The 14,748-nt window shown below is 36.3% G+C and overlaps 1 protein-coding gene across 2 annotated transcripts in view; it reads left to right on the top strand.

Annotated features, from left to right (window-relative positions):
* Positions 1-14,748, top strand: part of VEGFC (vascular endothelial growth factor C) — a 117,500-nt gene that overhangs the window by 55,764 nt on the left and 46,988 nt on the right. Inside the window, exon 2 of one of the 2 annotated variants that reach the window (XM_051832528.2) lies at positions 11,353-11,449. The exons of the other annotated variant lie outside the window; for it this stretch is intronic. The gene's annotated coding sequence lies outside the window, so the exon portion shown is untranslated. The remainder of the gene's footprint in view (positions 1-11,352; positions 11,450-14,748) is intronic. 2 annotated transcript variants of the gene reach the window in all.

Here is a 14,748-nt window from a genome sequence, read left to right as displayed (position 1 = left end):
ACAGCATATTCTGCTTATCCAGTTAGCCAGTTGATGGATTTCTAAAAGCTATTCCAGTTTAGAGCTACTACGAATAATTTGACTATGAATATTCACATCTGAGTCATTGTGTGGCTATGTATTCATTTCCTTTGGGTGAATAACTACCAGTGGAATTACCAAATCTTTTGATAAGCATACGTAATTTTTAAGAACCTGTAAAACTAACTTATGAAAGAGTATATATTTCATAGTCTATCAACACTCTATGAGGAGTTCACTTTCACTACAGCCTCACTAGTGTTTTCTGTTACATTCTTTGGGTTACATCCATCCCAGTAAGTGTGAGTAATGATAATTCTTTGTAGTTTTAAGAGACAAAATTTGATCTAACAACTAATGATACTGAACATCATTCGTGTGCCTATTAGACATTTGAATATAATTTTTAGTGAAATATCTAGTCAAATATTCAAATATTTCCCCCCTTGTATCATCGTCTCATGTATTTTGAAGAATTCTTCATATATTCTAGATAGAAGTCCTTTCTCAGCTATATGATTAGCAAATGTTTATCTGCATTTTATCTTGTCTTTTACTTTTTTGTTTCCTTATTAGAACAAAGATTTTCAATTTTTGATGAAGCCTAATCTGCTATTTTTTTCTTTTCTAAATTGTGCAGCTGATTTCATGCTAAGAAATTTTCCCCTAGCCCAAGGCTATCAAAATGAAACTGCATTTGTTTTAACAGTTTTGTAGGTTTTTTCTTTAAGCTCTATTTTATTTATTTTGAAAGTCAGAGTTACAGAGAGACAGGGAAATACAGGGAGGGAAAGAGTGAGAAAGAGGTCTTTCATCTAGTACTTCATTCCCCAGATGGCTGCAAGGGCCATCACTGGGCCAGACCAAAGCCAGAAGCCAGGAGCTTCATCTAGGTCTCACAAGTGAGTGGCAGGAGCTCAAACACCTGGACCACCTTGCATTGCTTTCCTATGCCATTAGCAGGGAGCTGAATTGGAAGTGGAACAATTCGGATACAAACAAGTGCTCATATGAGATGCTGGTGTTGCAGGCATTGGTTTTACCCACTACACCACCACAATGCCGTCCCCTATAGTTTTGTAGTTTTAACTTACATTTAGGTATATGATCTGTTTTGCCTTGATTTATGAGTATGGTGAGAAGTAAGGCATTGTGACACATTAGATTTGGTGATCACTAAATAATTTTGATAATATTTAAGTCATATGGGGAAAAGAGAACTACAGTTGTAATGTTTGTTGCAATGTAAATGTCTTTCCTATCCATGTCCCAAACTGTTGATTTTCAGAATGTGTTAATGAGACCAACCATTATAATTACTTTGCATTACATAGAGAAGGAAAAATGCAGTTAAGAATTTTGAAAATTTCCTATAAATATACAATAAATTAAGGTCTCTGATAATATAATTTGTATTTGTTCATTATATTCACATTAAGAAAATATTTTCCCTTTTTTTCTTTCTTTCCTCTGTCATCCCCCCTCTACTTCTTTTTCTTTCTTCTCTTTCTCTCTTACATTTTATAAAATCAGAAAATTTTAAAACTTTTTCTAATAGTCAACTACTTTTATTTTGAGTATGAAAATTTCCAGTTTTCTATTCTACTATTAACCTAGTTGAAGAGGTTGGGTATTCAGATAATGAAATAATAAGGTAAATGCAAATATTTTACTATTTGTTCAATGTGTTTTCTAAAAAGAAAATTGTGTTTATTGTTTCCTGATTCAGACTAAACAGGTAGTAACTTCTCAAATATAACCTTAGACAACTTAAGAAAATGAATCCATAATTATAAATAATTATTTTTTGGCAATTTTAATAAGATATAAGGTAAATTACCTTTAAATATTCTTAATATTTTACTTTTATTTTATTAAATTATTATTTATATAGTTATTCTGTGTAATGAAGAATAAAGAGAATTCCTATGCCTATCCTGTTATTTCATTTATCCCTTCACTGACTATTATATGCCTAGTGTTACAAGAGAGGTGTATAGAGTAAACAACAAAATAAACAAGAGAATACATAAGCTAAAGAATAAATAAGGTGATGCTTATAATGTCTGAAATGCCATGAGGGAAACAATTATTTGACAATTAATTTGAAAACTTACTGAAGAGAAGGCACCAGACACGTGTAGTACCAAGGTAGTGTAATTACAGGAAAGCAAACAGATTTTCCTAATATTTTAAGCTTGAAATAGTGTGTTGTTTTAGAGACAATAAAGTTCTATGAGTAAGGACATGAATGGTGTGATTTGAAATTGGAGAGAATAGTAGAACTAAGAGGAGCCAGATTATTCAAGGCCTTTGATTATTCAGAGATTTTGTTTGAAGAATAATGGTAAATCAATGAAGCAGATTAAGCGGGGAAGCAGCATCACTCAGTGATTGCTTACCAAGGATTCCTGTGATTTGTGCATGGGAGACCATTAGAGGATCAATAGAGTGACTGAAAAGTCCAATTATAAGGGTAATGCAGTGAATAAGGCAGGAGGGGATGGTAGCTTAAACTAGGAGGTTTGCAGTTGACAAGAAGAAAAAAACTGTTGTATTTTAGCACTAAGATGATTAGGACTTGCTGATAGATTCTATTTCAGAGTAAGGGAAAGTGAGATACTAAATTTAATTCCCAGACTCTTGAATGAGAAACTGTTTAAAAAGGTTTAATTAGGTGGCAAAAAAGAGAAGGAATTAATTTTGAGAAGAAAATAATGAATTTCATTTTAAATATGATAAGAATGAGATCTTGAGAAAATAAGTGGCTGATGTCTTTGGGTAAAAATTTGGCCTAAGGGGCCAGCACTGTGGCATAGCAGGTAAAGTGGCATCTGATATGGGCACCAGTTCCATTCCCAGCTGCTCCTCTTCTGATCCAGCTCTCTGCTATGACTTGAGAAAGCAGTAGAAGATGGCCGAAGTGCTTGGGCCGCTGTGCCCACGTGGGAGACCTGGAGGAAGCTCTTGGCTCCTGGCTTCAGGTCGGCCCAGCTCCGGCCTCTGTGGCCATTTAGGGAGTGAAGCAGTGGATGGAACACCTCTCTTTCTCTGCCTCTGCCTCTCTGTAACTCTGCCTTTCAAATAAATAAATATTTTTTAAAAATTGGGGCTAGATATATGTATTTTAGTCAGTAGCATGATGTGGGGGTTGGAAATAGATGAGGGTAATAAGAAAAGAGTATAAGAAGAAAGAAAGGAGGATATTACTGAAACCTGAGAACACAGACATTTGGGATAATGTTATAGATGCTACGAAAAGTTAGTTATAATAGCAGCCACTAGGGGCTGGGAGAGTAATAGAGAGACATGGATTTTTTTTTTTTTTTTAATTTTATTTAAGTGACGCATTTCATGTATTTCATATATACAGATTTAGGAACATAGTGATACTTCCCACCCTAACTTTCCTCCCCCTGCCATGCTCCAACCCTTCTTCCCCCTCCCTCTCTCATTCCCACTCTTTAATTTTTACAAAAATCTACTTTCAGTTTATTTAATGATCATAAAGTTAACCCTGTATTAAGTAAAGGAGTTCACCAAGTACTTTGAAGAAAAAAAAATGGTCCTTAACAGCAGAGACAAGGGCTGTAAACAATCATTGACTTTCAAAATGTCCATTTCACTCCAATATATTACATTTTAGGTATTCTATTAGTTACCTCAGATCAGGGAAAACATGGTACCTGTTTTTTGAGCACTGGCTTATTTCACTAAGTATAATGGTTTCCAGTTGTGTCCATTTTGTTGCAAAAGACAGGATTTCTTTTTTCTTTTTTTTTAAACATCTGAATATCCCATAGGTTATATATACCATAATTTCTTTAGCCAGTCAACAGCTGATGGAAATCTGGGTGGATTCCATATCTTAGCTACTGTGAATTGTGCTGCAATGGACATAAGGGTACAGAGAACTCTTTCATATGCTGTTTTCTTTTGGTTTGGGTAAATTCCCAGGAGTGGGATAGCTTGATCATATGGTAGATCTATATTCAGATATCTGAGGTATCTCTGTACTGTCTTCCACAGTGGATGCACCAGTTTACATTCCCACCAACAGTGGATTAGGGTACATTTTCCCCAACACGTTCACCAGCATTTGTTGTTTGTTGATTTCTGTATGAGAGCCATTCCATCTGTGGTAAGGTGAAACCTCATTGTGATTTTTATTTGCATTTCCCTGATGGCTCGTGATCCTGAGCATTTTTTCAAGTGTCTGTTGGCCCTTTGAATTTCCTCTCTTGAAAAATGCCCACTCCAATCCTTTGTCCATTTCTTAACTGGATTGTTTGTTTTGTTGTTATTGAATTTCTTGAGCTCTTTATAGATTCTGGATGTTAACTCTTTTACCAGTTGCATAATTTGCAAATATTTTCTCCCAGTCTGTCAGTTGCCTCTTCATGTTGCTAAGTGTTTCTTTTGAGGTGCAGAATCTTCTTAGCTTGATGTAATCCCATGTGTCAATTTTGGCTTCAATTGCCCATGCTTCTGGTGTCTTTTCCAAGAAGTCTTTGCCTATAACAGTGCCTTGCAGAGTTTCCCAATGTTCTCTAGTAATTTCATGGTATCCAGTCCTAGATTTATATCTTTGATCCATTTTGAGTGGATTTTTGTGTGAGGTGTAAGATAAGGGTCTAGTTTCATACTTCTGCATGCAGAGATCCAGTTTTCCCAGGGCTATTTGTTGAAGATATTGAAGCATGTTGTCCATGCTCCAGGAATTGATTTTAACTCCTTTGCCAAAGGATGCATGGATTGATTTCTAGAGTTTCTATTCTGTTTTGTTTGTCTATATGTCTGTTTTTGTGCCACTACCAGGCTGTTTTGATTATAACTGCCCTGTAGTATATCTTGAAATCTGGTATTGTGATGCATCCAGCATTGTTTTTGTTGCGTAAAATTTTTTAGCTATTTGGAATCTCTTTTGCTTCCATTTGAATTTTAGCATATTTTATTCTAGATTTTGCAAGAGTGTCATTGGTGTTTTGACTGGGATCACATTGAATATGTAAATTGATTTTGCTAGTAATGGACATTTTGATGATGTTGATTCTTCCATTCCATGAACATGGAAGGTGTTTTTGATTTTTAATGTCCTCTTCTATTTCTTTCTTTAGCATTTTGTAATTTTCATCGTAGACATCTTTGACATCTTTGGTTAAATTTATTCCAAGGTATTTAATTCTTTTTGGAGCTATTGGGAATGAGACTGATCTTAAAAGTTCTTTCTCAGCCATGCCATTGTCTGTTGTATACAAAGGCTACTGAATTTTGTGTGTTGATTTTATATCCTGCCACCTTACCAAATTCTTTTATGATTTCCAATAGGCTCTCAATGGAGTCTTTTGGATTTTTGTAACATGACTCCATTGGTAGTTTTTTAAAATTTCATCTTCCTCAATGCTAACCCTGCAAGTAATATTATTTGCAAATTTATGCATCGGCTAAAATATGAAAGTTAAGTTGCATAGAGGAAATGATTATTAATTTATAAGTCTGAATAACATAAAATTGAGAAATATATTGTAGGTTGAATTTTTACATAAAGCAGCCTTGACACTGGACAAAATCAAGCAATGTTGTTCCCAAAATATGTAGTTAGGGATCTAGCAGTACTTGACCTGAAATGGTCTGTAGTTTCCTCAAAGTGCTTTCCCCAAAACTAAATGACACTGACTTCAGAAAAATTTTCCAAATCCTTGATGATGAATTAAAATGGTAGTAATCACTGGATATTTTTCCAGGTTGCTTATTTACTAAGAACATATCCTCAGCGTACTCCAACCATCCATCACCACATAACACAAACAGACACACACACACACACATACACATACAGAGAGAGAGAGAACAATTATGTTCCAAAATCAGTGCCATGGAATATAAGTAGATGAGTAAAGAAATAAAGAAAAGCATATTTACTTTTGCTACTCTGAAATAAGTTCTTAAATAGATTTTAATTGTAAAAAGAAATTTAATAGCTCAAGGGTTAGTAAGAATGCAAAATGGAATTTCTTTGTGTTTTCAGGCTTAGTTCTTCTGGTCAAATAATTCAACTTTGTTTTACTCAACATCGTTTCATAGCAACAGATTCTTCTCCGTGCCACTTTAGTGAAGAATCTGGAATCCCTTAGACATAGAAGCACGTAAGCAACAATAAATTCATCTGTAATTAACTGCAGTATACAAAACAGATATGCCTTAAAATTTACAAATTCTTTTTAAACAAAAATATTATTACATTGTCTATCGTGTATATATATATAATATATATAATTTTTAGGTTGTAACTCCATAAAAGGAGAGACTTTATTTACAAATAGCATGCTTAGAACATTCCTTGGTTTATAATAGTCATTTATTAAAATTCATAAAATTACAATGTTTTCCTTTCTTTGCTATTTATTTAAAATATTTTGTTAGAATTAGTATACACACTTTCCTCCTATATACAGGTATTAACGTCTTTATGCACGCAACAGCTTTTTTTAAAGTATTCAGATAAATTCTTTTTATTTTTTAAAGATTTTATTTATTTATGTGAAAGGTAGAGTTACAGACAGAGAGAAGAAGAGACAGAGAAAAAAGTCTTCTGGATGCAATGGCTGGAGCTGAGCCAATCTAAAGCCAGGAACCAGGAGCTTCTTCTGGGTCTCCTATGCAGGTGTAGAGTCCCAAGCACTTGGACCATCTTCCAATGCTTTCCCAGGCCATAAGCAGAGAGCAGGATCAGAAGAGGAGCAGCCAGGACACAAACCAACATCCATTTGGGATGCAGGCACCACAGGCAGAGGCTTAGCCCATGGCCAGCCCAACACAGCAGCTTTTATAAGGTGCATTTCTATTATCTACATTTTATAAATGGGGAACCATAGACTTGAGGGTATTATTATTATTATCATTATCATTATCTATGCCTATATAAAACTTTCTAGGACTTCCATAATGTATATTGGCTTTATTCATCAGTTAGTGGGATACCAAGCAGCATTTTTCAAGAATGAAATAACAGATCAGAATTTAACTTAAGGAAGTGTGTAAAGGATGCATTGTGAGAGAGGAGAAAAAAGGTAGTGAAGATAATTAGATGTCACCTGCAACTTTCCACAACAAAGTTATTAAAGTAAGAACTTCCAGGGGCCGATGCTGTGTCATAGTAGGTTAAGCCTAAATCTGCAGCACTAGCATCCCATATGGGTGCCAGTTCAAGTCCCAGCTGTTCCACTTCTTATTCAGCTGCCTGCTTATGGCCTGGGAAAGCAGTGAAAGATGACCCAAGTGCTTGGGACCCTGAATCATATGAGAGACTCGTAAGAAGCTCCTGGCTCCTGGCTTCAGATTGGTCCAGCTCCAGCCTTTGCACCCATATGAGGATTGAACCAGCAGATGGAAGACCTCCCTCTCTGTCTCTCTGTCTCTCAAATAAATAAGTAATTTTTTTTTTTTAAAAAAAGAACTTCTGGAATAACAACAAATGAAGCTCTAGGTGTTCTTGTGCATTTAACATACATTATGTAGTTCCATCAACTACCTCAAATGCCATATTTAAAATTAGTCTTAGAAGAGGAAGGAAATGAAATTCCAAAAATTGTTATTTAATCCATGATGTGATTAAAATTTGGGACACCACAGGTATAAACCCAAAGATATGCTTAATATTGAGGTTACTGAGGAAGCTGTTATAGCATGATACTGCGGTAAAGTGGACAAATGACCACTGAAACAAATCAAAGGGTTCTTAAATAGACCCAGCATATATAGTGATGTGATTCACAGCAAAGGGACAAGTAAAGTGGTGTGGTTAGAGGATAGGCTTTTCAATACCTGGTACTGGGTTAAGTACATAGAAGAAAAAATAGAATCTTGATCATTGTCTATCACTATGCTAAAAAAAATCAACTCAAGCTCCTTGTAGGTACAAATGTGAAAAGTGAAATTATAAAGCTTCATCAAGATAGAATAGGATAATATTTTCATGACCTTGGAGTCATTAAAGATTTTTCAAAGAATGCATCAAAAGCACTGCAACAAGAAAAAAAATCTTAAACAAAAAGTACTTTTGTTCAGCACAAACACCATTAAGAGAATGAAAATAAAAGTTACGCAATGGGAGAAGATGTTTACGACATAACATACTAATATTTTAAAAAATTTCATATCCAAAATACCTTAAGAAATCTTACAAATCAATAATAAACAAGACAGCCAACACAAGTGAATAAAATGCTTTGAGATGGCAGTTAAAAGATGCAAACACAAGATCCAGTTAACATATGAAAGAGTACTCAATATCATCAGCTATCTAAAACTGCACATTAAAAGCACAAAGTATTACCACATCCCCTAGAATGACTGAAAATTTAAAACTAGCACTTTGTGCTAATTGTTGGCAAAGACGTGGAACAAGAGAACTCACAGACAGCCCTGAGGAATGTTAATTGGTGCAAGTCCCTGGAAAAATGATTTGGCCATATCTGCAAAGCTAAATATATGCATACCTCATAAACCATCAATTCCATTGCTAGTTATTTACCCTTGTGCTCATCAAGATATATAGAGCACAGACAAGATAGACAAACTGTAGTAGTTCATGACATGAAAAGCCAAGCAGCAGTGAACCCAACTGCATCACCTGATAAGAGTGATGTTCACAAACAAGGTTGAGAAAAGGAGCTCACCACTAAAGGTGTTACACTGCAGGATTCTTTCTATATAAATTCAGAATTAGCTACTTTTGTTGATAGAAATCAGAACAATGTTTGGCTACATTTGTTGGGGCGTCATAATGGAGGAGAATAAGGAAGGCTTCAGGGATGTGGTCAACACTCTGTATCTTGATGTGGTTATGATTAAAGGAGTTTGTTCAATTTGTAAAAACTCATCAAACTGGGTACTTATAATGTTTGGGCTTCTGGATGAATATTATTGATTATTTTCTTAAAAATAGAATCATTAATATTAAAACAACTTCCAGTTCAAAGTATCATTAGCATCAGTTGGCTTTTAAAATATCAAAGAGACTAGCTTTTTTTAGTATTACTAATTATTTATATAATTTTTTCTAAAACACAAAATTGTAACATGCTGACAATAGTTGGGAGCATAATATATGATCTATTTATGTCATTCCAGTCTTACTTCAAGTTGCTTAAAATGTACAGCATTTTGAAAGGAATATCAGCAATTTTAGCAATTCTGAGAAAAGGGGAATAAAGAAGTAAATAGCCAAAGGACATTGTCATACCAAGTGTTTCCCTGACCAGGGGTAACTCATAGAGGCTGGCATATGACTGCTTGAGTAGCACACATCTTTTATTATAGTACTGGGTTAAGTCCTGACTCCACCCCCAATTCCAGTTTTCCTTAATGTGCCCCCAGGGAAGCAGCAGGTGATAAGGCAGATCTCCTTTTGGTCCCACCCAGGCACAGTTGTGGTAGGCTTTGAAGAAATGCAGCAGCAGTTGGGCGATCTATCGCTGTCTCTCTTCCTTTTAATAAATGAAATGGCCGGCGCCGCGGCTCACTAGGCTAATCCTCCACCTAGCGGCGCCGGCACACCGGGTTCTAGTCCCGGTTGGGGCGCCGGATTCTGTCCCGGTTGCCCCTCTTCCAGGCCAGCTCTCTGCTGTGGCCCGGGAGTGCAGTGGAGGATGGCCCAGGTGCTTGGGCCCTGCACCCCATGGGAGACCAGGAAAAGCACCTGGCTCCTGGCTCCTGCCATCGGATCAGCGCGGTGCGCCGGTCGCATCGCGCTGGCCGCGGCGGCCATTGGAGGGTGAACCAACGGCAAAGGAAGACCTTTCTCTCTGTCTCTCTCTCTCTCACTGTCCACTCTGCCTGTCAAAAAAAAAAAAATAAAATAATAAAATAAATGAAATAAAAACTTAAAAAGAAATCTAAGATGAAAACAGAACCCTAAAAGAAATATAAAAATGAATTACATTTTTTTAATTTTAAAAGAATTTTATGAATTTTTGAGCTTTTTTAAAGCTTTTTTAACATTTTAAGCAATCAAAATAATTTAGAAACATTTTATATTTACTTACTTAGGAATACTACGCCTAAACTGCTACATCCATTTTTCATTATGCTACAAAGGAACTTTGTTAAGAAAGACTAATGTAGGGGCCTTAGGGTTTCTTAACAATGGCACTATTAACCTGTTAGTCTGGATGATTCTTTTTTTTTTTTTTCTAGACAGAATTAGACAGTGAAAGAGAGAGACAGAGAGAGAGTTATAGACAGTGAGAGGGAGAGACAGAGAGAAAAGTCTTCCTTCTGTTGGTTCACACCCCTAATGGCCGCTATGGCTGGCGCTATGCTGGCCCGAAGCAAGGAGTCGGGTGCTTCCTCCTGGTCTCCCATGCGGGTGCAGGGACCCAAGCACTTGGGCCATCCTCCACTGCCCTCCCGGGCCACAGCAGAGAGCTGGACTGGAAGAGGAGCAACTGGAACTAGTACCTGGCACCCCAACCGGGATTAGAACCTGGGATGCTGGTGCCGCAGGCGGAGAATTAGCCAAGTGAGCCACAGCGCCAGCCTGGTTCTTTTCTTGTAGGAAATTGTCCTGTTCATTGCAGAGTGTTTTACAGCATTCCTGGCCTCTACTAGTTAGTGCTAGCATCACCCTAAGTGTTCTGAAAACCAAAAATGTCTCTAGACATGACCAAAGGTCACTTGAGGTGGTGGTTGGGGGAGTAGGGTGGAAATCACCCTTGCTGGAGAACCAGTGTTCTACCCATATTGGAATACTAATAAGTTTTAGTTCCTTTGAATTTCTTTATTATTCTCTAAACAATTTTTTGTTGGTGTTACTTTTGGCTTCACCTACTTAGTATTATTTTTTAATCATATATGGAAAGAAGAATTAATTTTTGTGAGATCATTTTGTCATTGTACAAAGATTCCTTTGTGAATTCCTTTCCAGAATAAAAGTCAAATAAAGGGTGCTCCATTTTTAGTTCAAGAAATGTGTGTAGAGTAGCTTGTTTCCCATTGCATTGATTATACAGAGATGTTTAACAAACTGTTTATTTTGCATTGAATTAAAAGTTTCCTCCAAAGTAACATAATATAAAATGAATATTGAAAGTATTTTCTAAGAGCCTCCATTATTTAGGATTCAGTAAAATAAATAACGGATTTTGGCTTAATTCATACATTTGGCAAACTAAAAAAGTTACTTCACTATTATAAATAATAATTTACATAATTAATGGTAGACATAAAGGACTCTATACTTTGTTATGACATTATTTTCAACATTTACAGTAGGACATCTCAGACAAAAATCTTCCAATATTAAACTGCAATTTATATATCTGCTTCCAGGGTTACCTCTCTGTGGCACATCAGGTTGGTGTAGACATGGATGATGGGTGGCCTGGGGTGAAAGAATCCTGACTCTGACACCTTCACTGAACATTAGGTAAAATGATTTGTTAAGGTCATGTAAAACATATTTTTTTTATTCCTTAAAAGGATATTATTTGAATTTTCATATTTATGATTTCTCAAATCTAAAACATTCTCCATTCTGCCACCTAATCCAATTTTTGCTTTAAAATGTATTTTAAAATAATTAGAGTATATCAGAGTACTTCAAAAAATTTGAGGAAAAAATGGATTTAAAAGAAAGTGTGCATTTTCCATACACTTTTCAAAGTACCTTCATACATTTGAAATTTGCAATTTGCCTAGCACAGATGTTAGGAAACTGAAGAACCTCCGAGTTCACCTGTTACATGGCTGTCACTGCTAGGAATTCTGGCGATGGAGGAGCATATGTGGAGGAACAATTCCAGGGAGAAGCCAGGTGGAATCAGCTTAAATAACCAACCTTCTTATAAGAACTGTCTTCTAAGGGCAACCCATCAGAGACATGAAGACATCCCCACTGGCCTACCTCCTAGCCACCAAAATTAGATCAAATCTCAACCCTAATCTGTCATCCATTAGCATTAGTCCACTAACTGTTATTGTTAAGACTTTAAGGCTTAACCATCTGCGTGAGTTTGGGGGCCAAGTCCTGTTTGGTCCTTAACATTGACTCCCTAGATTGTGCTAGGTAGGATAACCCACGTGCATTTGTGTCTTCCCCAAAAACATCTGAACAACCCCTAGTTAAAGCTAAACAGCAAGATGAAAGCTACTTTTTCAGTGTGTGTAAAATTTAAAGTAGATGATTGTAAATTAAGGGCTCACTTTACAACTCTTTATAATTAAAAAGAAGTCTTGAGGTCAGGTGAAAACCCAAAGATCTTTCTCATCAGGTAGTTTTCTAGAACCAGAGATAATGCATCCCCTACTCCTGTTAAAGTAGGAAGGAAACGCATTTTTTAAGGATTTTTTTTTTTTATTTGAAAGAGTTGAGAGAGAGAGAGAGAGCGCGCGCGCGTGTGAGCTTCTGTCTGCTGGTTTACTCCCAAGTGGCTGCAACACAAAAGGTTGAACCAGGCTGAAGCCAGGAGCCAAGAGCCTCATCCAGGTCTCCCACATATGGGTAACAGGGGTCCAAGCACTTGGGCCGTCTTCTGCTGCTTTTTCCAGGCCATTAGAAAGGAGCTGGAACTGAAGTGGAGCAGCCAGGATACAAACCGGTGCCTGTATGGGATGGCAGCATTGGAGGAAGTGTCTTTACCACAATGCCAGCCCCAGGAAATGTATTTTAAGTCTATGAGTTATTAAGATGATTTTCTGCTAACTTCTTGCCATTGAGTGTACACTCAGCTTTGACTTGCATGGCATCTCGAAATCCTCCACTGGATGCCGTATGGGTTGCTGTTCGCTACTACATGCAGGAGAAAGTTACATAAGAGTAGTTTTATTTTTTAAAAAAAGATTTATTTGTTTTATTTGAAAGTCAGAGTTACAGAGAGAAGAGGAGGGAGAAACAAAGAGAGAGATATTACATCCCTTGATTCACTCCCCAGTTGGCAGTAATGGCCAGTGCTGGGCCAGTTCGAACCCAGGAGACAGTAGCTTCATCCAGGTCTCTCAGGTGGGTTGCAAGACCCCAAGTACTTGGGACAGCCTCCACTGCTTTTCTCATGCAATTAGGAAGGAGCTGGATTGGAAGGGGAGCAGCTGGGACACAAACCAGAACCCATATTTGATGTCTGTATTGTTTTGTCCACTATGCCACAAGGCTGGCTCCAAAGAATAATTTCTATTATCACCTAATTGATCCACGCAAGTTAGAATTGAAAGTTTGATTCCTTTTTAGATGGCTTAAAATTTTTATTAGACTTGAATATCCATTTTTAACTCACTTCCTGTTTTAAATGACACTCATACCTTTGGAGAATAAAAGGAATATAATAGTATTCAAACAGATGCCCTCAATGTTCTAGAAAACGTTGGTGAACATAAAATGTCAAGAAGGCATTAATAAGGAACTTGATTTTCATGTGCATAGCACTTCTTCTTAAAGATTTTGGGTATCTCTGATACAGAACTCATTCAAGGTTACTGGATATTCTTCAAATTCTTCAAAACTAGGAAATGAATGTGGAGGATCCATGGTTAGATCTTTTACATGTTGGTTATCTGAACAGCTCTATAACTATTCCCTGGGATGTCAGTGAAACAGCCCAATCCGTCACCTTGACAATGACCAATCCCTAAATTACTAGCCTGTTAGAATGAACATGCATAAGACAGATCTAAAGAAGTACTACATCAGAAGTTACACATCACTGACATACAGTTAATAATTATGTGAAGGCTTCAATTTATCTAAAAAACAAACTCAATACTATATTCTTATTCCTTACCATTGTAATACTAATGGGTAATCCCACACCTGAATATAAACGTTCTGTTATACATCATATGTCTATTTGAGTCATCACAAATCTTTAGAAGAAAGATATTCGTACTCCATCTTACAAATTAAAATGAAGTTCAAAGAAATAAAGTCTGATATTACCCAGTTAAACTTGGCTAGCAGCCAAGATGAAAATCATGTCTTTTGGCCTTTCTCTGTATCTCTCTCACTGTCCACTTTGCCTGTCAAAATAAATAAATAAATAAAAGAAAATCATGTCTTTTGATGGTAAAGCTTATTTTTATTCCACATGAGTAAAATGATAACTAAGGAAAAAATTTCTCAGTATCTAAGCCATTTTTTTGGTAAATAGTATCTATTTATGAGAGAGGGAGCTTCCAATTGGTTCACCCCCAAATATATGCAATGGCCAAGACTTGGCCAGGCCAAAACTGGGAGCTGAGAACTCAATCCAGGTACATAGGTGGCAGGAATCTAAATACCTGAGACATCACCACTGCCTCTCTGCATTACAGAGCTAGGTGTAAAACTCAGGTTCTTGGATATGGATCATGGATGTTTTAACTCATGGCTGTCTGGGCTAAACGCCTGCCCCTTTAAGTCATTTTTAGTCTGTTTATCTGTGATAGCTTCTGCTTCTGCCAATGATTGGTACTAATTAAAGAATATATCAAAGGTATGCTTTATGTAAAAATAAGACCAGTAAAATAAAGGAAAGACTGGAATGAGAGCTAATCATATGGACTGCAATATGCTTAGATATAATTACTTTAAAATTTTTGTTCGGGTTGTAAATTCATACATATCTTCATCTTAAAACTTAAAAGAGAAATGTATAGATGAACATGATCACCCTAATTACACAGTTTGCAGAAGATAACTTTTTTACTACTTTTACAATTAAAACTATACATTACTATATATATATGTGCATATTT

Source organism: Oryctolagus cuniculus, chromosome 2, assembly GCF_964237555.1.
Source record: "Oryctolagus cuniculus chromosome 2, mOryCun1.1, whole genome shotgun sequence".
Lineage (NCBI taxonomy): Eukaryota > Metazoa > Chordata > Mammalia > Lagomorpha > Leporidae > Oryctolagus > Oryctolagus cuniculus.
This window is presented reverse-complemented; position numbering and strand designations above follow the sequence as displayed.